General features: G+C 39.2%; 1 long non-coding RNA gene across 2 annotated transcripts in view; it reads left to right on the forward strand.

The window, feature by feature from the left end:
- The window catches only part of LOC104975271 (uncharacterized), a 193,394-nt gene that overhangs the window by 121,675 nt on the left and 44,006 nt on the right, over positions 1 to 27,713 (forward strand). For both annotated transcript variants that reach the window (XR_813787.4, XR_009491963.1), the window contains exon 3: positions 19,638 to 19,769. This is a non-coding gene — a long non-coding RNA (uncharacterized lncRNA). The remainder of the gene's footprint in view (positions 1 to 19,637; positions 19,770 to 27,713) is intronic.

Here is a 27,713-nt window from a genome sequence, read left to right on the forward strand (position 1 = left end):
TTTATGTAGAAACTCAATCCTGAAGTCATTGGTTTCTGAGAACAGTCATCATGCTTGTATGGGACTTCTGCACTCATTTAGGTGCTTCAAAGTTTATATAATTTAGGTTGGAAATCGTTACTTCTTTGGGGGAGTTTTTATTCTTCTCAGAGCTATGCTGTTTAAGAATACAGATTAAATGTAAGTAGAAGACAACAGAATGTAGAACCAGAAGCAGTTTAAACTACTATCCTCACTTCAAAGATCAGAATCTGAGGTCCAGGAAGATTAAATAATTTTTTGAAGAGTAGAAAAAGTTGGTGACCTATTTAGGTCTAGAATCCGGAATTTTTCATATTCATTGTCAAAAGTTGAAAAGAGTACTCACAATCAGAATGTATTGAAGGAGAGGCAGTTCCACAGTTATTTTTCCAATTGGAATTGATGTTATTGCAGCTGAGGCAAGCTGTCTACACTGGAAGAGGATTTCATGTTATGTGAAAGTGGAAAGAATGTGATCTGAATGTTGAGACATATTTGAAGAACTCACAGAGTCAGTCACTGAATGAGAATTTTATTATCTGTAGTCATACTTTTGTCTGATAGCTAAACTTTATCCCTGGGATACAACTTACAGAAACATCACCTTTTATCACAACAATAACAGAAAGAAGTTGTGATATTTCAGTGTTTTGTTACAGGAGACAGACATATTGTTCTGGCCATATTGTGTTCTGGTTTATAGGATGCTTGTTATTAGCCTAGGGTGCTATTGATTTCTTTATCATATTACCAACACGTTGGTCCTTCTTTCTCCCCTATTTCCATTAACTGTGGGCCCCACATGAAGGACTAGAGAAAAAAAAAATTTCAAAGTAACTTCATTCTAAGAAAGGTACTGCACTACCCTCCTTTAGCTGAGTTGGATTTCATTCTGAATAACTCCAACCCAAGCAGAAGATTACAAATAAAATAAGAACTGATGTACTCAAGGTGGAAAATCAAAAGCATTATATGCTCCACACAATTCTGGGATCTCTATAGTTTCATCCATATATCTTGATGAGTAATTCATTCAGTCTTGTAGCTGACCATTCACAATCTGCTTTTTTAAAAGAAGATTATTTTTAATTGGAGGATAATTGCTCTTCAATGTTGTGTTGGTTTCTGCTGTACAACAGCATGAATCAGTGATAACTATACATATATCCCCTCCCTTCTAACCCTCTTTCCCACCCCTCCTCCCCTTTCACCCCTCTAATAGCACAAGGACCTCAGCCTGGTTCTCTGTCACAATCTGTTTTTTTAAAAAGCACAAGTTCTTCAGATCACATTTTCATTGCTCCATTTTCCTAAAGAGGGAATTTATGAATGTGCATGTGAATTAGTTATTTTCACTTAGCATGTTTCTTAACATTTCCCCTGATGATCTTCTTAAATTAGAAATCAAAAACTTATGTCGACTAAAAAAGATGCACAACTTGAGAGTTGCAAGTTAAGTTTTATTTGGGGTAAAGTGAGGACTGCAGCTTGAGAGGCAGCATCTCAAATAGCTCTCAGAAACTGCTCCTAAGCGGCAGTGGGGGAAGGTCAATATATAAGGTTTTGGTGAAGGCAGAGTTCAATACCATTAAGCACTTATTTTACAAAAGGTGTTTTTTTTTGTTGTTGTTGTTGTTAGTCATGAGGATCTGATGTCACCATAAAGGGATTTAGTGCTTCTCTAGATATGAGGAGATGCAAGGATTGAGGTCATAAAATCTATTCCTAATAACATCCAATTATCTAAAGACCTGTCCCACCAGATTCCCCAGAGCACAGAGTGCCTCAGTCCACCTGAACTCCCTCAGGGATTGTTGAAAGTCAATAGCCATAGCAGCATGGGGTTCAATCTCCATAGAGGCAGATGGTAAATGCCTTTGATGTTCAGTAGTTGACAATGCTCTTGGAAAGTGCCAATTTGTAGTTGACACTTAGTTTTCTCCTTTATTCATCTGAGGTAAAAATTATAACATATATTGAAGTCAGAGAGCTTGTTCAAACTCATATCCATCGAGTCGGTGATGCCATCCAACCATCTCATCCTCTGTTGTCCCTTCTCCTCCTCCCTCAATCTTTCCCAGCATCAGGGTCTCCTCCAGTGAGTCATTTCTTTGCACCAGGTCAAAGTATTGGAGATTCAGCTTCAGCATCAGTCCTTCCAATGAATATTCAGGGCTCATTTCCTTTAGGATGGACTGGTTGGATCTCCTTGCAGTCCCAGGGACTCTCAAGAGTCTTCTCCAACACCACAGTTCAAAAACATCAATTATTCAGTGCTCAGTTTTCTTTATAGTCCAACTCTCACATCCATACATGACTACTGGAAAAACCGTAGCTTTGACTAGATGGACCTTTGTTGGCAAAGTAATGTCTCTGCTTATTAATATGCTGTAGGTTGGTCATAGCTTTTCTTCCATGGAACAAGCATCTTTGCTTCAGGCAAACTGAGAGTTTAATCAAGACTTAACTTGGTAAATCAACAAAGGCTTCTAGATGTGGATTTTAAATAATTTTCCAGAATACCAGACGGATATGGAATTGTGAGAATAGAAAGAACTAGGATGAGAGCCCCAACAAAAATACACACACATATGAAACAAAACTCAAGGAAATAGAGTGATTCGGATTTTCAACAAAAGAATTATTTTACTAACAGTAAAGTTCCCATTCTTCAATTTCCTACTGTCTTTAACTATCTTAGTAATAGCATCTAAATGTCGTGTTGGTTAAGCTGAAATAAACACAAAGTTGTTTGGGAACACGTGAGTATAAACCACAGGATGATTCATTTATATTTACATATGGGATTTCACTCATCACAGCAGGGTTTTGAGATTTACCAGAAATGTTTGGATGTTTTATAGTTTTTGGCTACTGTAATTAAAAAAAAAATGTTTCTGCTTTTAGCAAGGGATGGGCGCTGTCTACATGTTTCTTTGAAAAAGTACTAACTCAATCATCATTGCTATGTACTCCACTAAAGGAAACATGTCCTGAACTCTAGTAAGATAAGCACCATGTAGTTTTGCAGAATTAGAATGCCAACAGGAAAGTTAGCCTGGCATTTCCTATACTGAAGTGGTTGGTTTAGGACTCTAAAGGTTAAGGTAGAGATCATTTCCTCCTCCATGGGATCTTCCTGACCCAGAGGTTGAACCTGTGGCTTCTGCATTGGCAGGCAGATTCTTTATCACTGAGCCACCAGGGAAGCCCCAAAATAGAGGTCACTTGAATTTAAATATCTTTACTCAAAAGTCAACCTAAAAGGCAATATATAACCCAAAGAGATCTAGGAAAATTATTGCACTGTCCTGTTTAAGACCTATGGTTAGTAAATGGAATTCCAAAAGTCACAAAGTTCAGACACTATCATGGTGTTTACCACTGAAAGAACACCACCAGAGTATCTCAGAGCCACAAAATACATCAGGGATTCTGTTCAGAGCTAATAACATTACTCTAAGTTCTTTTCAGCTAATGCAATTTATCAGCTTCTCTTTATCTGTCATGGAATATAAATAGGAACTACTAACCTAGGGAATTAGCTTTCCATTTTCTGAAAGCACAAAAGAGAATTTAACAGAAGTGACACTGTTCTTCAGATGGAGTGAAGAGGAGAAACTGGCTTCTGTGCAGTCCCAGTGCTGATGCTGCTGCGGCTAAGTCACTTCAGTCATGTCCGACTCTGTGCGACCCCAAAGACGGCAGCCCACCAGGCTCCCCTATCCCTGGGATTCTTCCAGGCAAGAACACTGGAGTGGGTTGCCATTTCCTTCTCCAATGCATGAAAGTGAAAAGTGAAAGTGAAGTCGCTCAGTCGTGTCCGACTCTAGCGACCCCATGGACTGCAGCCCACCAGGCTCCTCTGTCCATGGGACTTTCCAGGCAAGAGTACTGGAGTGGGGTGTCATTGCTTTCTCCGAGTGCTGCAGACCTTGCCTTAGCCCTATTCTCTGCTTCCTGAGTCAGATTTCTGGGAGGGTGGGGGACCATAAGCAGTTCAGGCTCCCTGGCCAACATGTGGACAGAAGAAATCTGTTTGATGGGAAGGATGGTGGGAAGCAGCAATGCCCAGATCTACCTCAGAGTTTAATAGTCCACTGTTAGGAGCTAGGATTTTTCTTTTCCAAATTCTGTGATAGTACTATATGATAAAACATTTTGCCATGATGGAAGAAATATTCTACAGCGGCACTGTTCAGTAGGGTAGTCACTAGTCACATATGACTATTGAACACTTGAAATGTGTGACTGAGGAAATGAATTTTATATTATATTTAATTTTAACTAATAAAATTTAAATGTCCATATTTGGCTAATGCTTACCATATTGAAACATACAGAATTTTTATATCACTTGACATCCATATGATACTGACTGAAACTTACTGTAATGGAGGCTGAAACATTGTTCTCTGTATTAAAAACACTAGTGAAATAACAAGATTTGTAAAATGACCTGGGCATTGATATAAAAAGAGTATTTATTTGGGGAGCAAAGCCTTGCCAGATAAAGACAACTCCAAGAACAGATCTCAAACATTAGTTCATTAATTTGATATTTATTGAGAGCTCATTAAGCAGGATGCAGTTGGTTATGTGTTAGGAAAACAAAGATGAATACATTATGCTTTTAGTAAGGTCACAATCTAGTGGGATAAAGAGACAGATGAGATATTTAAAATATAATATGATAAGTACTAGGACGGAGGAATGAACTGTAGCTAAGGCATCATCACTGACTTATGAGCCAGGCTGCTCAAATCATCCTTTGTTTAATTGTTTCTGACATACGGAGTTATAATGCAGGGTGTTAGGTACTGTGAGTGATGAATGAGAATATCTCTGCCTTAAGAAATTCTAGTCTAGTTTTTTTTTTTTTTTTTTTACTAACTATCCACTTGTCTTCCCCCAAATATAGGGAAGTCTTAGATTTTGAAAATAGCAGTACTGTATAAGGTGCTTGCATTTCCTAGTTCTAAGTAAAACTGGTTCTGGTTATTGGGTCCTCTGTGATTGACATACATTCTTAAAGAACAGTTTGCTGCTGCTCCAGATCAAAGTTTGTTTGGTTCATCACCCATGGAGTGAGCCCTGTGTTCGGTCTTACGTACTGTTTGCTGACCTGTTTGTGAAGTGTCCAGCAAGACACAGGAGTGAGGGTGTGTAAGACAGGCTGAGCACAATGTAGCTGGCGCTTTGGTGGTCCAAGACCCATGCCCTCACTCACCTCTGCAGGTATGGGTCACCGCTGCAGGATGACAATCTAAGCTCAGGGACCAGTCCACTCTTCTGCCCAGAGTCTTCTCTGAAGCTGTGGAGCACACTCTCAGCACATGAGAGGGTGTTAGTGTCCTTAGGAACTACTCTTCAAGAATAGTAGACAGAAATCAGTGTCTAAATGCCCTGGAGCCAATCCACACATGGACATTTCTGAGAAATATTGTGTTCCCTTCTTCAAGGTCCTGGAACATTTTCTGAAAAGCAAAACCAAAAAAAAAAAAAAAGAAGAAGAAAAGAAAAGAATAAAACTACGTGAAACACAAACAAAAGCCAAACAAAACCACAGAGGACTCCCATTTCTTATAGCAGTAGCCTTGACAACACATCCTTATCTTGATTTTGCTTCTTTCCATCTCTTTCTCTCTCCATGGTTCCTCAACCCTGCTTTTTCCTTTTTGAGATCACCTCACAAACAGTCAGTACTCAAGTCCTTTTCTGTGAGGTGAGTAGGTTAACAGTTAATCCCTGGTTGGCAGTTAGGTTTTTGTGTGTGTTTGTGTGAGATCTATGCTTAGAATGACATGTTAAAATAACATGTGAATAGCTGTGAATCTCAAAATATATCCTGAATTCTTTCATTTTTCAGTGTTCTAGAGTGTTCATTGTTCTTCCCCAGGTCCATCACATTTTTTAAAGAGCAAAATCTCCCTCATTGTAAATACCCTCTATCTGCATTGACAGCGTTTGAAGCCTTATTAGGTGCTTGTCTTTGGAAACCAAAGAAAAAGTAAGTTAATATGATTCATCATGATTTTTTCTGTTCATAAGAAGATCAGGCCAGAAAGGAAAACAGCAAAAACTCACCTTTGTGGTACCTTTTATACTTGCATAAAATGTTTTCACTCTTTCATTTTGAAAAACATAATAGTTCTCTCTTTCATGCTTTCTCTTTCTCTTTTTCTTACTTTCTTTTTTTGAGACTGTTATTCTGGCATTTTAGTATTGTTGCTGCTTTCCAGCAATTATAATAATCTCTTTTCTTTTAAAATTTTTCGTGACTTCCGCAGAGGTAGATGACCATGTTTCAACTTACTAATAGCACCTGCATGCCATGTTTCAGAAACTCTGACATGGCCTCTCTTTTTTCTCCATTGGTGTTCCATTTGCTTTTCAACAAGTAAGCATATTAAGTGAGACTGATGTGATTCTCGCCTTCTGAGGAGGATGACAAAATATAGTCTGTTACATTTTTCTGCCTTTTTTGTTCAGTAGCTCAATAATTTATTTACTTCTATGGAACTTGAAATTTGAATTTCAAAATAAAATTTTCTTGGTCAACATCAAGAGTTATTACTGAGATAAAAATGATGAGGGTAGCATAAAGTCTGGACCATCCACAAAGGCATAAAATATGTGTACTTCAAACAGCAAATAATCCACACACCTTTATTTCCTCTTCAAAAGTCGTACTTTACTGAAATGCTTCATATATCGTCATTTGTAGATTGGCTTTTAACCGATTCTTTTAATCATGTTCAATGTTTTTCCCTATGAAAACTAAATAATTGATTTTATGACTTATTTTCCTCATTCTTTTATGCATTTTAATATGCAGAAATCCTGTGGCTTAAAAAATAAGCATAGTGAAAAACTGCACTTAAGGAAGTGGCATGCCAGTTTTATAACTATGCAGATATGATCTAGGTGTTAAGTCCTGATCTTGATATTAATTTCAGAGAAAGAAAATGATGTGTAAGACTCAAACAAATGACAGCTTAAGGAAATTCAGCAAGAGCTCTTTCTTAGTAAAACTTTCTGAAGTGAAGTGAAGTGAAGTGAAGTAACTCAGTCGTGTCTGACTCTTTGAGACCCCATGGACTGTAGCCCACCAGGCTCCTTGGTCCATGGGATTTCCCAGGCAGGGATACTGGAGTGGGTTGCCATTTCCTTCTCCAGAGGATCTTCCCAACCCAGGGATCGAACCCAGGTCTCCCGCATTGTGGGCAGACGCTTTACCGTCTGAGCTACCAGGGAAGCCCCAAAACTTTCTGAGACAGAATCAAAGAAAAGAAGAAAGAACTCTACATTCATTCATTGGAAATTGTTTTTCAGGTTATGAGATAACATGGTATAAATTATATAAGCGTTCCTGAAATTCTGAAATCCCATCAGCAGAGATAATAATCTTTAAGTCTTTTATTTATACAGCATTAGGACATTTAATATTTTTATATGCTGTCATTTTTGCTTAACATTAGATACAGCATAAACTTTTCATGCTATTATTCCTATCATATAGAACTTAAATATTATATTCTTTAAAAATAGCAATATTTTAAAATATGCTGTTATTATTTTTATTATATGATCTTTAAAAACATCACTTTCTATATCTGCATAATGCTCCATGCTATGGTTCTATCATATTTCCTTATGTCCTTCCCTGAATAAACATTAGGATAGCTTCGTCTTTCCTTCCTTCCATTTTTTTAAATTAGTACTTCCATTGCATTACATACATAATTTTAATTGTGACACATTTTTACATAAATGTGTGCATCTCAAATTGCATCATTAGGAAGGATTTCTGGTAGTGGCCTTCAGGAGACAAAGGGCAGAACTTCCTATGGTAGTTGGTGTGACAGTGTGAAATAACTCCAGAAACCTATCAGAGCTCATGCCACTGCAGCTTCACCACTATCCATTATAATCTTTGCTAACGTTATAGCATTGCCAATTTGTTAGGGTACTCCTTTAATCATTGGGCGATTTGCATCTCGTTGATTACTAAGGAGGTTTTTAATATTTTTTCATATTTCTTATGTCTTCAAGTTTCTGTTTCTGTGATTTTTTATTTATCCTTTCAGTCCATTTATCTGTGAGACTCTTAATATACCTCTTGCTGATTCAAAGCTCTGTTATAGTTCTAAGGGAACTGGTAAAACATTTTAACCATGTGTCATAATTTCTCATTCTGATTTTAGCTTTTTTAATTCCTTATTGCTATGAGTGATATTTTGTGTTATAGCCCTTTTTAAACCTAGGGTGTTTTGATACTCCCTAATTGAGAAGAAATCAGCAATTTCTAGTTACGGTAAAAGAATTACGACGGACTGGGCTTACTAACTGTAGTAGCATTAAACGGTATAGACACAGAGTGGGGTAAGGTGAATTCTAGGTCTTCTAAATCACCTCTGTTCCTTTATGGTAGCAGTTTCTAAGAAACTTAAGCAGATCCTGCAGTTCATGAAAGTAAACTATAATATCAGGGATGAGTAGGTCAAGCAAGTACTGCTTTAGTATAGAGACTGACTCATCAGTTCCAAATGTGTATCTTATCTTTTTAAACTAAGAAAATATGATCATTACTTTTTTCATTTATTCAAACTCTTTTGAGTGCTTTGGATACAAAGTCTTTTAGGAATTCTCCATAAAGTGCTGGTTTTGAGAATTGATTTGAGCTGTAAGTGTATCTGTTATACTAGTTATCAGATGCTGTGTAAAATACTATCCAAAACTTGGCAGGTTGAAATAAAAGTATTATCTCATAGCTTCATGCAGCAGGAATCTTAAGATGGCCTACATAGCTGGTTGCTCCAAGGCCTCTCATGTGGTCGCAGTCAGCAGCTGGCCAAGTCTAGAGTCATTTCTAAGTTCAGTTGAGGGAGGATTTTATTCCAGAATCACTCACATAGACCTCTTGACAGACATGATTCATGAAATAGCAACTGCTTCCTACAGGAGAAGCTGTCCAAGAGAAAAAAAGGGAGAGCACCAACTTCTGGGATCTCATGCCTGATGATCTGAGATGGAGCTGATGTAATAATAATAGAAATAGAGTGCACAATAAATTAATCACTTGAATCATCCCGAAACCATTCCCCCATCCCAGTATGTGGAAAAATTGTCCTCCACAAAGCCAGTCCCTGGTGCCAACATGGTTGGGGACTGCCAAAGAAGCTGTGGTCTTTTATAACCTAATTATTGGAAATCCCCATATGTGTGCTATATTCTATTCATTAGTAGCTACTCAGTCATTCCAGCTAAATTAAAAAGCATGAAAGTGAGGTGGTGGGAATTATTATGGGAGGTCATCTGAGTGGTTGCTTGTCTTATCTAAATTGAGCTCCATCTACAGATTGATTCACACACACAGTAATAATTACCTAAAATCATGTGATTTATACTTGATAAGTATCTCATAAAATTTGATAAACTGTTTTGATGTTAAATTGTTTGCGTAGATTTGGGGCATTTAGATCTCATCACTCTATATTAAATTACATTTGGCCTTGCTAAATGGAGAACATTTCTTGAGATACTTGGGGAGAACATTTCTTGAGATACTTGGTAACTTTTCTGACTAAACACAGTGGAGAAACAATCCAAGATCACTTAGACTTCAGGTTTATTATCTCTTTTCCTGTTAGAGGGGACTTGAATAACATGATTCGGAGTTTGTAATAAAATGTCCCATAGAAAGTCATGAAGTACAATGTGTTTATTTTTGTGAAAATAATAGCCACTTAGGCAAATTCAAGATGTATGTTCTTTTCCTAGCCTCTTTATTAAAAACAAGTGTCAAAAGAGCTGGCTTGAAGGTTGGAGAAGGAAGAGGGTAGGGGGGCAGATATGTTAAAATACCTCATGAAGCAGTGATGCAGATGTGTCTCTGGGAGATGGTGGGACTGCTCACAGGAACACAGGGTAACAAGGAAAAGTCTCATCACTTTGAGAACTGGCTAATGGTTTTATTACCTAGTTTGATTGGGTTTGACGGGGAGAACGGCAGGAATTCACAGAAGTCTTTTGGGAGTTTAGACACTTTGAGAAACTCCAAATGGGAATTGTATGGAGCCTTCTAACTGAGGATGGGAGAGAGTGTGCGATAGGCTGAATAATAATCCACAGAAGATGGTCCACAGAAGATGGATCCAACTGATGCCTGAATCACTTGCAACCTGTGATTCGTTACTTTACAGGGCAAAAGAGACTTTGCAGATTTAATGAAAGTTACAGACTTAAAAATAGAGAATTGTTTTGAATTTTTTCAGGTGAGGCCAATCTAAAATAAATCCTTAAAAACACAGAACTTTCTTTTATTGAGTTGGAAAGAGATGCAACAGAAAAGGAAATCAGAGAGCTTCTAAGCATGAGAAGGACTCGGTGTGCTCTTCCTTGTTCTGAGAGGTAGGGCCCCATGTGGGAGGATGAGAAAGAGGCCTCCAAGAGCTGAAGGTAGCCCCCAGCTGACAGTCAGCAAGGAAACAGTACTTCAGTCCTACAGTTGAAAAGAACTGGGTTCTACCAACAATCTCTGTGGGCTTGGAAGCAGATTCTTCTCCTGATGGCCCAGTAAAGGACAACCCCCGGCGACATGTTGCTTTTAGACTGGTGAGGCCATTGTGCTCAAATTCTACAGATCTGTGAGACAGTTAAGTGGATGCACTTTTAAGCTGCTACATTTGTGGCAAATTGTTATGACAACAATAGAAAACTAGAGTGAGAAGGGCAAACAAATGCTTTGAAGTTTTTCAAGAGAAGTCAGGAGCAAAGCAGGTAGTGCTGGTGGTAAAGAACCCACCTGCCAGTGCAGGAGATGCAAGAGATGGGGGTTCAGTCCCTGGGCTGGGAAGATTCTCTAGAGGAGGAAATGGCAACTCATTCCAATATTCTTGGCTGGAAAATTCCATGGACAAGGGAGCCTGGCGGGCTACAGTCCATGGGGCTGCAAAGAGTCGGACCTGACTGAATGACTGAGCATACCCAGTGCAGGAGCAAAGAAAAGCACCTGTTTAAGGGTGGTAGGTGAAATTCTTCTTAGGGTAGTAGAGTGTGAGGGAAGGAGGGAATCTAAGGTGTTTACAAATTTCCATCTACCTAAGAATTTCAGTGTGCATAGCAAACAACGTTAGAGATGCCCACATAAGGAACGGCTTCATCCACCAGGCAGTGAAAGGCCAATTTTCTGAAATGAGCAGGCTGCTCATGGAGCCTGGTTTATACTGGCCTTTTGCCTTCTCATTGATTTGGGAGAGTTTCAGCCCAGCCCAGCCGTCAGGCCCCTATAAGGATATTGAGAGCAGCTGGGAAGAGATGAGATGAAGAAAGAGTTGACATTTAGATAATACAAGAGGGTAGGAATAGGAGACATTAAAGAGAACAAGAATAAACTTCATCAATTAACACCCATAAAAGTAGGGTCAAGAGCATGAAAACAGACTCATCATAGGGGTACAAATCATGAGACAAGCAGAAAACATTCAATGAAATAAAGTAAAAACCAAAAAACCCTCCACCCTCTATTAAAGCAGCAGGTGCTTCAAATTAGTGATATAACAAGCAGATTCCTTAGCAAGATGAGAATTCTTCTCTGTCAATGTGCTTTGTGTTTAATGGTACATCCACAAAGAAATTTTGTCCATAAGAATCGGATTAGGCTGGAATTTGTCTCTAATATTGGCAGGGGAACCTGGAAGTTTCTATTGCAATGATCCTACAGTGTGTAGACTGCTGAAGACAAGTGACTCAATACTGCTTCTATTTGAAATGTTTCTCCTGAAAACTTGTTTCATTATCTTATGGACATTGTGAATCTTGTAACAATCATACTTAATAAGGCTTGAATTGTGCTGATTTCTTCATGTACTTATTTCTGTTTTGTGTTATTTTGAGCTCTTGGCCATGAATTTCAGATTCCTTTTTAAAATGAGACTAAGAGGTGGCACAGTGGTAAAGAATCTGCCTGCTAATGCAGGAGATATAGCGACGCAAGTTCGATTCCTGGGGCAGGAAGATCACCTGGAGTAGGAAGTGGCAACCTGCTCCAGTATTCTTGCCTGGAAAATTCCATGGACAGAGGAGCCTGGCAGGATACAGTCCACGGGGTTGCAAAGAGTCAGACATGACTGAGCACAACACAAGCTGCAAAGAGAAAAGAGTAAATGACAAGCAAAAAGAATGAAAACAAATACAAATATTTGTGTTCCTGAACAAAGGGCTGGGCACAGCCTTAATCTATGTCTGCTGCTTTAGATGAAACAGGAAAAAGTCTGTAAGAATTCCTGGTAACACAGCCATTTGTGAATGTTCAGCATCAGTGACTGGTTTGGAAACTTCAGCTGTGGTGTTTCCACTCCTTTGGGTGACTGGATTCTTATTTGCTCATCTGGAGAATGTCTTGCTTGACAAACCAGCTGCCCATATGGGCTTCTTTCCCATGTTCTCCTGGATTTTGAAAATGCTCTAACCTCTGTAGCAAATGAGCCACATTAGGCACTCCACAAACACTCATGTGTTGATGGAGTTCTCCCTTTTTTGAAATCTACACAATTAACATAGGGTAACACTAGTGAAAATAGCAATAATATTCCTTTTATGGCCCTTTTGTAGCCTATGACATACTTTCAAATGCATTATTTTGTTGGACTCAAACATACTTAGAATGATATATGTTTAACAATTTATACATCTTGATCAAAGGCAATGACATTTCCAGCCAAATGTGTTTGTATGTCTTCAGTTCAGTTCAGTTCACTTCAGTCGCTCAGTCGTGTCCAACTCTTTGTGACCCCATGAGTTGCAGCATGCCAGGCCTCCCTGTCCATCACCAACTCCCGGAGTTCACCCAGACTCACGTCCATCGAGTCAGAGATGCCATACAGCCATCTTATCCTCTGTCGTCACCTTCTCCTGCCCCCAATCCCTCCCAGCATCAGAGTCTTTTCCAATGAGTCAACTCTTCGCATGAGGTGGCCAAAGTACTGGAGTTTCAGCTTTAGCATCATTCCTTCCAAAGAAATCCCAGGGCTCATCTCCTTCAGAATGGACTGGTTGGATCTCCTTGCAGTCCAAGGGACTCTCAAGAGTTTTCTCCAACACCACAGTTCAAAAACATCAGTTCTTCGGCGCTCAGCCTTCTTCACAGTCCAACTCTCACATCCATACATGACCACAGGAAAAACCATAGCCTTGACTAGATGAACCTTTGTTGGCAAAGTAATGTCTCTGCTTTTCAATATGCTATCTAGGTTGGTCATAACTTTCCTTCCAAGGAGTAAGCGTCTTTTAATTTCATGGCTGCAATCACCATCTGCAGTAATTTTGGAGCCCCAAAAAATAAAGTCTGACACTGTTTCCACTGTTTCCCCACCTATTTCCCATGAAGTGATGAGACCGGATGCCATGATCTTTGTTTTCTCAATGTTGAGCTTTAAGCCAACTTTTTCACTCTCCTCTTTCACTTTCATCAAGAGGCTTTTTAGTTCCTCTTCACTTTCTGCCATAAGGGTGGTGTCATCTGCATGTCTGAGGTTATTGATATGTCTCCCGGTGATCTTGATTCCAGCTTGTGTTTCTTCCAGTCCAGTGTTTCTCATGATGTATTCTGCATAGAAGTTAAATAAGCAGGGTGATAATATACAGCCTTGACGTACTCCTTTTCCTATTTGGAACCAGTCTGTTGTTCCATGTCCAGTTCACAAACCCTAAATTCCAGTTTTGTTTTTTTTTTTTCAGTTTTCCTTTCCTTTTACAGTTTCCTAGCTTTCATACTTTCTTCATTCATTCACTAATTTATTTATTAATTAAAAATGCATTTATTTATTTGGTTGTGTCAAGTCTTGGTTGCTGCATGAAGGACCTTTGTTGCGACATGCAAGCTTTGCTTCAGTTGTGCTGCACAGGCTCAGTAATTGCAACGTGTAGGCTTAGTTCCCCAGCCAGGGATCGAATCCACATCCCCTGCACTGGCCGGTGAATTCTTAACCACTGAACCATGGGAAGTCCCTTTATTTATTAGCTTAGTCACTCGTTCATTTATTTCTTCTTTGAATTTTTTGATGAAAAAAGTTGTCGTGCCTTAACATTCGAGGGGCAATGCTCTTCTACCTCTTTCACTTCCCGCTTCTTGGATTTGTAAAGAGACTGTGCAGAAATCTTTTCTCTGTTCTCTCCTGTTTGTTGTGGAAGCTTGGCCTGGCTTCTGTCCTATCACAAGCCAATGACTGAGCCTAAAAAGGGCCTACACAGATGCAAGAAGCTTCATGAGCAAATTCATTCTTTCTTGGTATTTATGTCATTTCCCTCCAGTTCTGCTGATTTGCGTCAGAACAATACAAGGGTGAAATTGAACTCTAATTTAGGAGGGAAGAGTGGGAAGAAATCAGGACATTTCCACGAGGTATTCTAGTGAGTTCTGCCAGCACTTACTGGAAAACTCTGCTTTTAGAAATTTAGGCTCATAGGTAGTGATTTATAAGGTCGAATAATATCTTGAGATATTAATTGGTACCCCCTCACCATAGCTCCTTTTGTTTTGTGACTTGTTCATACCTGGGAAACTGTGACATTCTATATATATGCCTCAGGGAGTAAATTACACGCAGAAAGCAGAGAACATAAATAGTTTGAAATATGGCTTCAAAAACACCCTGATTTCAAAACATGAGACAAATGACAGAGAAGAATATAATGACTGGCACCCAGAGCAGAGGAATTTTTCCTGACTAGGAGAAAGAAGAAAATTAAAATCAGAGAATAAGCTAGACAGAGTTGAGTCACCCTATGAACTTTCTGCCTGGTGTTGAATCCAGGGTTGGACAAAATATATAGGAAACACACAAAATGTCACACTAGATTCAGAATGACCTGTGAAAAATCTATTTGTATCCTTGTTAGTAAATGAAGTCAGAGGGCTGCTAAAACTTGTAGAAGTTGGCATCAACATTTACAGAAGTGTTTCATAGAAGCACTCGAGTAAACAGTTTTACAGAATGTCTAGGCATACAAACCTGAGGAAACTTCATAGAATTTTCCCATGCTCTTTTGGTTCAGGGAACAACCAAGTGTTTTCAGTATGCCTGAGCGAGTTTTAACGTAACTGACATATTATAGAATCAGATCCAGAGAGGCCTTGGGATGGAGTGAGGAAGATGCTACCGATGTGTAGACCCATGAACAAAGGAGCCAGTGGATATCTGGTGATGACAGAGGATCAGATTTCCGTCCCCATTTCCATTGCCTCAGTGCAGAATCAGTGCTTCTCCTTCCAACTTGGGTGCAACTCCAAGGAAAAGATGGAACTGACTTGAATGAGATGACCCAGAATTGACAAGATTAAGTTGCTACCACAGAGTGCAAAGTGAACATAAAAAAAAGGATTTTACATTTCTTGTATCCTGAGTTTGTGGGTTTAATGTCAAAGTCATCTCATATGTTGAGAAAAATGCCATTTAAAGCTGTGGCACTGGAACTCCTCACTAAAGGTGATTGAATGAGTATATGAGCTTATCCCTTGATTCCCTCAGAGGGAAAAGGAAAATATATTTGTTGTAGCTTTAGAGTCTGAACACATGGTCTCAACACTCAACTGTTATAGTTCCTTGCTTGCGGACTTTAGAGTTTTGTGAGTTGTTCAGAACTCATAGGATGAAGAGCTGCCCTGTGTGTCAGTACCTGTGCTATCTTGGTATTTGGGCAATGAAGGGCCACTTTAATTCAGTTTTTAGGAAGCATCATCTAATCTGGAAAATGAGTAAGATTTGTTTAGGTAAGAACAGAGGTGTTGGGAGTGAGATGGTATCCATAGTAGAAAGCAGAGCTTTTACAGAGAGTTGGGAAGTAGGAAGCTGTAGATGTCATTCAGTCAGACTGGACTTTAGATGGCAAGGCAGTAGGAGATGGTCAAGGGGTAGTGTTAGGAAAGCAAGCACGAGCAAAGGGAGAAAGCTTGTGTTCCATACTGAGGAGATCAGCTTTACTTGAGGGCAGTGAGGAGGCACTTTAGCATTTTAATCAGAGGAATTCATCAGGCTATTCAGTGGATAGTGGAGAAGAGGGAATCTGGCCTGGATATTAGGGAGACCATGTAGGGGAGGTTGGAGTGATCTGGGAAAGCCTTGTGATTGCCTGAATTAGGAAACTAACAGTAGGAATGAAGAGCAATTGACAGATCTGTAAGATATTCAGATCTCTTGATATAATAAAATATCCTGATTAAATTAATAAACAAGATCTCTTCTGTGTCATTTCTTGGTTCTATAAGCCTCTTCCTCTTGATGTTGCACTTGGGGATTTTACTTGCTTCATGGGGTTCTTTGGGTTTGTATTCTCAAACTGTTCCTACTGCCTCTGGTCTCAAGACTAGGTGATGCAGTAGCAGAAGGTCTGTGTTGTTCTGAAACCCAAGGTTACATAGATATTCAACTTAAACCTTGATCTCCTAACCTGAGTATTGGTTCTATCATACTGAAAGAAATAAACATATATAAAATATGAAATATATATATATATATATATATTTGTGAACACCTAGAGACTCTTCCAGAGAAGGCAATGGCACCCGACTCCAGTACTCTTGCCTGGAAAATCCCATGGACAGAGGAGCCTGGTGGGCTGCAGTCCATGGGGTCGCTAGAGTTGGACACGACTGAGCGACTTCACTTTCACTTTTCACTTTCATGCGTTGGAGAAGGAAATGGCAACCCACTCCAGTGTTCTTGCCTGGAGAATCCCAGGGACAGGGGAGCCTGGTGGGCCTCCATCTACGGGGTTGCACAGAGTCGGACACGACTGAAGCAACTTAGCAGCAGCAGAGACTCTTCCAGTTTTTACTAGAGTATATGTATTAGAGTGGATCCTAGAATCCAAGTGTTGTCATAAATGTTCCTGGAAGCAGATAACACTAAAAACCCACATAATTGGAAATACAGTGAGCACAGTTTACTCATTCTATTCTGGTGTCCTTAGACGAGAAGAGAAACTGTAGGGGAGTGAGCCCCTTGGGATTGGAGGGAGATTTTAGTTGCCCAGCAACATGACTCAGAAGTAAAGTTAAGCTTTCCAAGTGTACCTGTGACTTAAATGTGAGCATGATACAGAGACTCAGGGGAGAGAAAAGGAAATGGAAAATTAGATCTCTGGTCGAATATTTAATAAAATGCAATTTTCAAAAGGAAGATATAAAATGCTTACAAAATCTCAAAGTATAAAACCAGAGAAGTCACAATTACCCAAGTGACATGGTTTGAGTATAAATGGAAGTGTAGGGATGATATTCTCCCTATTTAGTGAATAGGATGTGTATTGAATGAATAATGTATTTTTACACCAGATGGAGGGGCACTTCTTATAAAGATTTCAGGGAAATGACTATGCTGTGAGTTACTGGGCATGTGCTGGCACTGTGTTCTCTCGGTAGTGTGAAACCACATTGAGCTAGTGATGTGAGTCATCCTACGAGATAACTGATCATTTCAAGACCTCATGCCACAGAAGCAATGGCAGACAAGATTGTTTCTAAGTCAGTGGTCCATGAATGGGTCGGGATGCTCCAACTACAATATGAAAGATGCTTTATTAGCTGTGTACATTAAAACCTCAACTAGAATAGCTAGGAAATGGGGCAAATTGTTAACTGGTATTTTGTGGGCAGCTGTGGCTAACGTGGAAAACCCCTTTTTGCTTTAAAGCTGGTATTCAAAATGTTTTCTCAAATGCATTAAATCATTCTCCTCACTTTGAAGCCTGCAGATTAAACACAGAGCACTATAGTACAGAAGCTTGGGAGGCTAGACAGAATGTGTTCTCATCCCCGGGACTTATGCTGAAAACTCCCTTGTTTATGAATCTCTGAATAGAGTACGTTTTCTCACTTTCTCATATCCTTCCCGGAGAAGGAAATGGCACCCCATTCCAGTACTCTTGCCTGGAAAATCCCATGAACAGAGGAGCCTGGTAGACTGCAGTCCATGGGGTCGCAAGAGTCGGATACGACTGAGGGACTTCACTTTCACTTTCCTGCATTGGAGAAGGAAACGGCAACCCACTCCAGCGTTCTTGCCTGGAGAATCCCAGGGACGGGGGAGCCTGGTGGGCTGCTGTCTATGGGGTCGCACAGAGTTGGACATGACTGAAGTTGACTTAGCAGCAGCAGCATATCCTTCCTTGTAAAAAGTTAAATACTAAAAATACTTCTCATAGTTAAAAGATCCAGCAGTTTACATGTGTGCCGTTTAGGTTCAGTTCACTGAGATTTTATTATTTCAATACATATTTTGAAATGCTTGCAATTGTTTCACAACTCTGATGTGTAGGGTTGCTTTTTTAAAATTCTTTATTTTGTTTTATTATTTTTTAACTCTCTGGTTTGCAGTTTTAGGCTAATAATTTGCTGTACTGTCCTAGACTCACCAACCAGGTGATTAAATGAGAGTTAAAAGCAGGTGATTAGTAAGAGTTAAAAGTAGTATGTTTGTTCATGTGATTACACAATAAAAATAACATTATGACGCTTTGTTAAAATATCTAAGGATAAACATAAAAGAGGCTACACTTAAACAGAGTAAATTGAGTCCAAGATTTAGAGAAGTGCTGCAACTGATAACTTATTCAAGGTCAACTTTTAAAGCTGTCACTTGGCCTTTTCTTCTCAGACTTAAGCAGAAACAGCATATACTAATGTATTTCCTGCCAGTGAAAGTAGAGGGGGAGGAGATACTTAGTTCACATATGAAACATGTTTATGTGTCTCTTCGGCTTCTAAACTTGTAATAATTCAATTATTATACATTTATATTTTCAACTTGTTTCCCCATTGCATACTTAATATTTAATGGAAAGTATAACTGGAGAACTGTTTTGCTCTGATGGTGATTTTTCATTCAAATCCTTTTAAACACGTCCTACCTGAAAATTTCTGTGCAAGGTTCTAGTTTCAGTAGACCATTTCTCGGCTAGTTGTAGCTAATCTAAAAGCAGAAGCAAAAACAAAACTGGGAGACATTTAAGCTAGAATATCAGAGGAGGTTGATGTTATTAAGCTTGTACTGTAGATCTAGTGTGATTCACTCTAGAAACATTCATGTGGGCAACTCAAAAGTAGTGACATTGAATTAAGGAAGCAAAAGCTAGGCTGAGATAGAGAAAAAGAAGTTTGAGGGCAGCGGATTCTTGCCCATATTTCTTGACCATTATTCCATATGTTTGTACATTGTTGACTCTTCCAAACTCACCTCAGAGCCATTTCCATGAAGAAACTATCAGAGAAAAACATCCTCAGAGCACATCTCTTCCCATATGATCACTAAATCAATATATACACTTAATGAGGATGCCATAAGAGGTTGTCTTTCTGATTTGAAGTCTCAAAATCGCTTTGCTGTGGAGGTCCCAATGAAAGCAGACTTGGGTGGGTAGAGGAGGCTCATCTAGACCAACGTAAAGGAGTTCAGAGAAGTTCACTGAGGCTGAAGAACTTGGCTCAGGGATTCCTCCCCCCTAAGGAGACAATGGAGGGCAGAGTTCTATAAAAAGAAAGAAGAGTAAAGAGGCTTTTTGGAGGTTTTCCCAAGTAAGAACTGCGGCAAGTTTATGTCATTTCTTTGTGATTTCAGCACCACCACCAAAGAGAAGTGATTCACCATGAGATAATAACATTTCTGGCGTCCACACTTCCACAAAATACCTGAGGCACAGGAGTTCTTGGGAGAAAGAATTTACCAGAGAAGTGGTTAAACAGCAATGAGGTAAATGGGGCAAAGGCTAAGAAGGGCTTAAGGAATACCAGGGATCTCTGTCTCTCTTCTCTGCTTGATGAACTCCCATTTATCCATTGGGTCTCTGTGTCCTTTAAGAGGTCATTCCTGACCCTCGGCATAATGATGGATGCTTGGTCCAGGTGCTCCTAGGGCATCCTGGGCTTACATCTGTTTAGCACCTTTCCCTTTGTGTGTAACTTTGTCTCTACCAATAAACTGAGTGCTTCTTGATGACATGGGATATACTTTTATTTACCATTTATCTCCAGGAAAGATCACAGTGCCTAGTGCATAGTAGAGGCTTAATAAGTACTTGTTAACTGAACAAACCACTCAAGCAAAATGAGATCATTCTACCCATGACGGCACACAAACTTAATATCACATGTCTGCATTGGTTGATAGTGGCTCCCCAAAAGGAGGGAATGGGAAGGACCTTGAAGGTGCAACAGAGCTCATTGGTAAATAGAATCTGCATCAAGTAGTGATGTCTGAGGTGTTGCACCTGCTCAAAAGCTTATCTTTGATTTTGTTTACTATGAACAAAGTAATGTCTTGAAGAAATGCTAGCCTTAGATTCCATGACATAATTGGTTACAGTGAGCATAAAACCTAAAGTGGACATGATATTCAGAAAACTGAAAATCAAATTTAAAAAGGCAGTAATGACAGTGACGGCAAATAAAACTAAAACTCAAAGGGGACGGGAAGACTTCTAGTTGTCCTGGTGGCAGCCCATGATTGTGCTCTCGACTTTCAACTAAAGATGTATGAAGTCACACACACTTATGCACATGCATGCCCACATGTGGACTCACACCAAAACGTATAGCAATGTTGAAAACTACAAAGCAGACCACAGGCCCAACTCATAGTATTTGAGGGGTAACAGCTTTGATGGATTTGACACAGAAAACAAGTCAGAAAAAAAAAAAATGGACCTGAGGGACAGCATGAGGTGGCTTTGGCTCAAGTCCAGTCTTTCCTGAGGGAAGCTCAGGCAGCTGACTCCTGAACTGCCAAGAGCCCTGCTCTGTTCTCCCCAAATAACCTGACCACATGAGCTGTTCTCTTTTAATGCCTATTTGGAGACTTTACATTGAGTAAATATGGTAGAGGGAAAAGGATGTAAAGAAGAGATGTCTGTGTACTCATTCCAGGAACCTGTAAATATATTACCTATGGTAAAGAGGACATTGCAGATGTGATTAAATTAAGCATCTTAAGATGGAAAGATTTTCCTGAATTATCCTTTGAGCCCAGTGTAACCACAAGGTCTTCATATGTGAAAGAGGGAGGCTGGAGAATCAGAACCAGGGAAAGAGATGTGACCAGGGGTCAGAGGTTACAGTAATAGAGGGCTGTGAGCCAGTGAATGCAGGCAATACCTAAAAGCTATAAAAGGAAAGGAAATGGATTCTGTCTTAGAGCCTTCAGGAGTGCAGCCCTACTGACTGATTTGAGCCTGGATTTGAGTCTCCTGAGATCCACTGTACACCTCTGACCTCCAGAACTGTACAATAAATCTGTGTTGTTTTAAGCCACTAAGTTTGTGGCAATCTGTTACAGCGGCAGGAGGAAACTAATACTATACCCCATTGATGTTACTATTATTATTTTTCACAACCACAAATAATTGGGAAAGGCTTACCTGACTAAGGCAATTACACAAAACTAAATAAGTGCAGATTACAAAGTGCATAGCTTTAATTATACTTTTCTCTGAATGCTGCAAATGTTTATACCAAAGCAAAAACGATGACAAAACTTATAATAAATATTCCAGTCTTCCTGCTTTACTTTTGAAAAAAAAAATGTATTTTCAAATGTTTGAAAAATAAATGAAACATGCAAAATACCCTCAATTCCCACATTTAAGCAGAAAATGGCCATTAGTGAGCTTGTGGTTATGCTGTTTGAATATTTTCTCTTTCTCACTAAGAACCTTCTCGTTCCCACGAGAACCCAGAGACACCCAAGTCACGTGGTGTTTTTTCCTGTAATATTTTGTCCTGTACAAACAATAGGATGCCAATTATCCAGCCTTAACATGACAAACAATAAGAAACTATGACAATTTTATTTTTGGTGAAATGATCCTATGAAATTAGAAGTTTGGAAAGAACCACATGCCTAAAAATCATCCTGTTTATCTTCTTTTTTTTTTTTTTCCAGAGGGTTTGTCCCCACACCATCACATGCACCCAAGAAATAGTTTTTTGCTTTAAAAGGCAATGCTATAATCTTATTCAGAAATTCTGTTTTTCCTCCACTCTCCTTACCTTCCTATATTCACATAATTTTTTTTTTACATAGACCCAACTCAGCCTGCATGATGCAAGAGTTTAAAAATAGTTGCTTCACTGTATCTTAAGACAGTTTCCTCTTTATCAGTCCTCAAAGAAGAAATAACACTGGCATCTTTTCTCCTTCTTCTCTTGTAGATACATATAAAGGGCTACAAAGTATATGGTAGTTAGGGCAAACAGTGGGCTTCTCTGATGGCTCAGCAGTAAAAAATCCGCCCTCCAATTCAAGAAATGTGGGTTCGACCATAGGTCAATAAGATCCCCTAGAGAAGGAAATGGCAACCCATTCCAGTGCTCTTGCCTGGGAAATCCCATGGACAGAGGAGCCTGGAGGGCTACAGTCCATGGGGACCCAAGAGTAGAACACAACTTAGTCACTGAACCACCGCCACCAGGGGAGGGCAGGTAGTTGATGGAACTGTATTGTAAGTAGAGGGATTTCATCTATCCTTTAATGTTAGATTTTCCTCATTTATTTTCAGTCAGTCACTGTGACTATTCTGCATAATATTTCTAATATATATACATATGTATATATACAGAGACACAAACATATGTGGGTATGCGCATGTATATGTTCTAATAATGCTTCTATTTCCTTGAAAATGATTTGGACTTCAAATCTGTGGCCTGGGAAGTTATCAGTGAAAACTAAGATGATAGCAAAAGGGTTCTCCTGAACCTTTTTGGAGTCAATTTGAATAAGCTTCCATTAATTGGAGCACCAAAGTGTTACAAATAAAATGAGCTAGATATATCAAATGTTTCAAATCCATGAATTCATGATGCTACTTCAAATATAAATGGCCACTGTTGAAAGATGCTGGTAAACCAAGTTATTATTTTGAAAACTTGTAAATAAAGAAAAAAAGTTGTTTATCTTGTCTTTTCTATGTGAACTGTGCCTCAGGGTAGCCAATTAGTGGTGAGTTGATTCTCTCTCTATTGACTTATTTCTGTTAGAATGTACAGTTCTTTTTCTAAGAAAACATTTTCCAGTTCTCAAATTTTCCAGTTTGATGCATATTTTTGTGAATGTAATATTAATCACAGTTATTTTTTTTTTAAAACTGTTTCTGGTAATTCTAATATCTAAAACACCTGTGAGTATTTTTAGTTTTGGTCATGTTTCTTGGCATATTGTCCAACATTGTGTTTGAAAAGTTGCTGCTCTTCCTTTTGAAAGGAGACACCCTATTAATTTGACTAATTATCAACTGATCACCCTGTATTACTCACTCAGTTTACTTCTGTTTTTCCCCGGCTAGGGTGCGACCCTCTGGGGTTCAGATCAAGAATCTCAAGTCTGGGAAGACCCAGAACTCCATTTTTTGGGTCTCCCTAGCCTTGTAAGAATGCTGAAAGTACTACTTGGCTTTCCCCCTGCATTCACTTGGATTCTTGGATTCTTGCCCTGCATGTGTAAAGATGTGGCACCTGACTCAAGGGGAAAACCAGCAAAGAGTGTTGAACTGACTGCTTTTCTTGTTTTCTCTTTGCCCAAGAATCTCAGCTTCTCAAGTCCTGGTTGTTTTAGCAGGTTTAAATTCCAACTTTTTTTTCCCAGTCCAAGGAGATTCCAATCTCTGTTCCCTTGTCTACCCCTTAGTAAGGGTCACTACCTACTTTTACATAAGTTCTCAGACTCTCACTTTTGAAGTAGAAGAACTGGCATATGCTGTCAAAGAAGTAGCAGCATGAAGAATGTTAAGCTTCCCTCAGTGAGCTTCCTTCCTAGGGGTCCTGACCCTTCAAGTCCTGCCTGCCCCCAAAACTCCCGAACAACTTCAAGCATCAGAGGTGTATCTCATCCGTCTTTTCTAGTCCTTGGTAAGCTGAACTGTTTTGTTACAAGCTCCTCTGTTATAGCTGCAAGCAGAGGTTCTCACTGGATACTGGCTGATACTAAGGAATTATTCTTGATTATTTTAAGTCTATAATGGTATTATGATTATGTATGTTTTGAAAAGCATCCCTATCTTTTAAAGATAAAATATTGAAATGTTTGAAATACATAATAATGTTTTCTTCAAAACCACGATGAGGAGAATGAGTAGGTAAAGGATGTAGATTTGCTTTGAATTCATAACAGATGTAGATTTGCCTGAATTCATTGTTTAAGCTGAGTAATGGGCATATGGGAATAGGTCACATTATTGTTTCTACCTTTTGAATATGCTTAAAAATTCCTATAATTTTGTATATCCTGAAAATTTCCTATAATTACAAAACATAATGAATAAATAACATGTGATCTTTATACTTTTGGTTTCCTTTCAACAGACATGAACTTATCCTTTGGGAAATAGACTAACTTCTGTTTTAAAAAAAAAAGCTGTCCCATATTGAAAATAAAGAAATAGACTTTTTTAATACAGAGGCAAACCACTGACTGCCTCTGTATTAAATAGGCTGACTCCATTACCTTAGCTGAACTCAAAGGGAATTTATGACCAAAAGAATAATATGTTGACGACATGGAGAGCAGTGTGCAGTGGACCTTAGGAGAGTGTGCACGCATGCATGCACACACATACACACACACACCCCTGCATCCAGTAGGCAGTCCAGGCAGAGCAGAAACAGCACAGGGCTGAGCTCCAGCTCTAGTTTACTGATGGCTCTTATAGGTCACAGGGCTTCCCTGGTAGCTAAGTTGGTAAAGAATCCACCTGCAATGCAGGAGACCCTGGTTCAATTCCTGAGTTGGGAAGATGCCCTGGAGAAGGGATAGGCTACTCATTCCAGTATTCTTGGGCTTCCACTGTGGTTCAACTGGTAAAAGAATCCGCCTGCAATGCAGGAGACCTGGGTTCGACCCCTGGATTGGGAAGATTCCCTGGAGAAGGGAAAAGCTACCCACTCCAGTGTTCTGGCCTGGAGAATTCCATGGACTGTGCAGTCCATGGGATTACAGAGTCAGAAACGACTGAGCGACTTTCACTCACTTTCTCATAGGTCACACAGTGGATCAGGAAAGAAGATAGCAAGGGGTGTGGGTCCTGCCCTAGATCATTTTACAATTTAGTCACAATTAAAGATTATAATTAGTTTATGAAATTACACTTAGAAAAATTATGATGTTGGTTTCATTTCTTATCAATGAAGGGCTTCCCTGATGACTAAGATGGTAAAGAATTTGCTTGCAATGCAGGAGATCTGGGTTCAATCCCTGGGTTGGAAAGATCCCCTGGAGAAGGAAATTGCAACCCACTCCAATATTCTTGCCTGGAGAATCCCATGGACAGAAGAGCCTGGTGGAGTGCAGTCCATGGGGTCGCAAAGAGTTGGGACTCAACTGAGCAACTAACTCTTTCACTTCACTATGGCATTGCTTTCATTTCTTATCAATAAACTGTCTTACTTTTCTGAACTTTCCTGTGGGATTTCAAATATTAAAAACTATACCAAAAAGGAGATACTCAGTGCAAATCTTGGTGGATTCTCCTTCTCCAAGTCTTCACTGTGTAGTATCCAAATATTAATAAAACTAGATCAAAACCAATGTCAAGGAACTCTCGTGAAATCAGGATGAGCTGTTAAGATGTGTCTTTTGTCACTGCTTGCTTCCTTCAGTTTCTGCTCATCCACCTAGCAGCAGTGGCTGGCATGAAGCCACCTGAGGGCTGTGCTGGGGCAATTGTCCTGGTTTACTGTATTTTAGGATGGATGTACCTGTCATTCTCCCATCTCACAGGGAAACTCAGGATTTTGGCAGAAATGTTTTGAAGTTGTATGGATTCTTTTCACCAGATAGAAATTACTAAAGTGTGGAAAGTTGTTGAGGTTACCTACAAGTTTCTGGTTTTTTTTAAATTGCCTCTTTTTTGTTTTCTATTCTATTTAGTTTTATTATTTTTGTATACATGTGTGTGTGCTAAGTTGCTTCAGTTTGTCCAACTCGTTGTGACCCTATGGACTGTAGCCCACCAGGGTCCTCTGTCCATGGGATTCTCCAGCTATGAATAATGAAGTGGGTTGCCACGTTGTCCTCCAGGGGATCTTCCTGACTCAGTCTCTTATGGTCGCCTGCACTGGCAGGCGAAGTCTTTACCACTAACGATACCTGGGAAGCCCCCATTTTGTGTAAGGTTGGTACTAAAAATATCATGTAGTATGCAACAGATTGTAGAGTAAGTGCAAAGCCAGCTATTTTTGTAGTCACATTTCAAATGGGGATTATCATAATTCAAAACTGAGATGAGTGTAGTGGGTTTAGCTAGTATTTTAAAGCTTCAAAATGAAAAGTTGCAGGAGCTAATTGAAAATATATTATGAGTTGTTGACTTTCTCAAGGCAGCTCTACTTCCAGTAAGTGGTAACTAATAACTAGCAAAATGTGAGTTTCTAACTTCCCATATATATATATATATATATATATATATATATAATACATAGTAGTTTGAATAATTTTTACATTCTATGACAAAGTTACACAAAAGAGCAGTGTGGAAAAAAACCCACTGACTGTTAAAATAGAATATACAACTAGTAATTCTTATGACTTAGAAGATGATGCTTTTGGTATATCTTTGGAAATAACTGAAGGTATCCAGAAGACAACAATCTTTGGTACTTAGATGTCAGAGGCTCTGATTTTACTGTAAAAGCTGCCACTACAAGTGGTGTAATCTTAATCAACTGGGTGCATTCTCTGTACCTCCATTTTCTTATCTGCAAAGTAAGTTAGATGAAATCTCCTCTAAAGTTTTATTTTAGCTTCAAATTCTATGATGTTACAATGTGTCATCAGTTATTCTAATGAAATAACTGTATGTTTCCTATAACTAGAAAACAGTCCTACAGAATGATATAGATTTTTGCAGAAGAATTAAGGTAAATAAAATTATGAAGCAAAAGATATTAAGAAGAGGTTTTTGAAAAAGATCCTCAAACCCAGATAATCACAATGGTGTGATCACTCACCTAGAGCCAGACATCCTGGAATGCAAAGTCAAGTGGGCCTTAGGAAGCATCACTGCAAACAAAGCTAGTGGCGGTGATGGGATTCCAGTTGAGCTATTTCAGATCCTAAAAGATGATACTGTGAATGCCTGTGGTGGATTCATTTCGATATATGGCAGAACCAATACAATATTGTAAAATTTAAAAATAAAATAAAATTTAAAAAAATGCTAGCAAATTTGGAAAGCTCAGCAGTGGCCACAGGACAGGAAAAGGTCAGTTTTCATTACAATCCCAAGAAAGGCAATGCCAAAGAATGATCAAACTACCGCACAATTGCACTCATCTCACACACTGTAAAGTAATGCTCAAAATTCTCCAAGCCAGGCTTCACCAGTACGTGTACCAGGAACTTCTAGATGCTCAAGCTGGTTTTAAAAAAGGCAGAGGAACCAGAGATCAAATTGCCAACATCTGTTGGATCATCGAAAAAGCAAGAGAGTTACCAGTAAAACATCTATTTCTGCTTTATTGACTATGCCAAAGCCTTTGACTGTGTGCATCACAATAAACTGTGGAAAATTCTTCTAGAGATGGGAATACCAGACCACCTGACCTGCTTCTTGAGAAACCTGTATGCAGGTCAGGAAGCAACAGTTAGAACTGGACATGGAACAACAGACTGGTTCCAAATAGGAAAAGGAGTACGTCAAGGCTG

The sequence above is a fragment of the Bos taurus genome, chromosome 20, assembly GCF_002263795.3.
Source record: "Bos taurus isolate L1 Dominette 01449 registration number 42190680 breed Hereford chromosome 20, ARS-UCD2.0, whole genome shotgun sequence".
NCBI classification, from domain to species: domain Eukaryota; kingdom Metazoa; phylum Chordata; class Mammalia; order Artiodactyla; family Bovidae; genus Bos; species Bos taurus.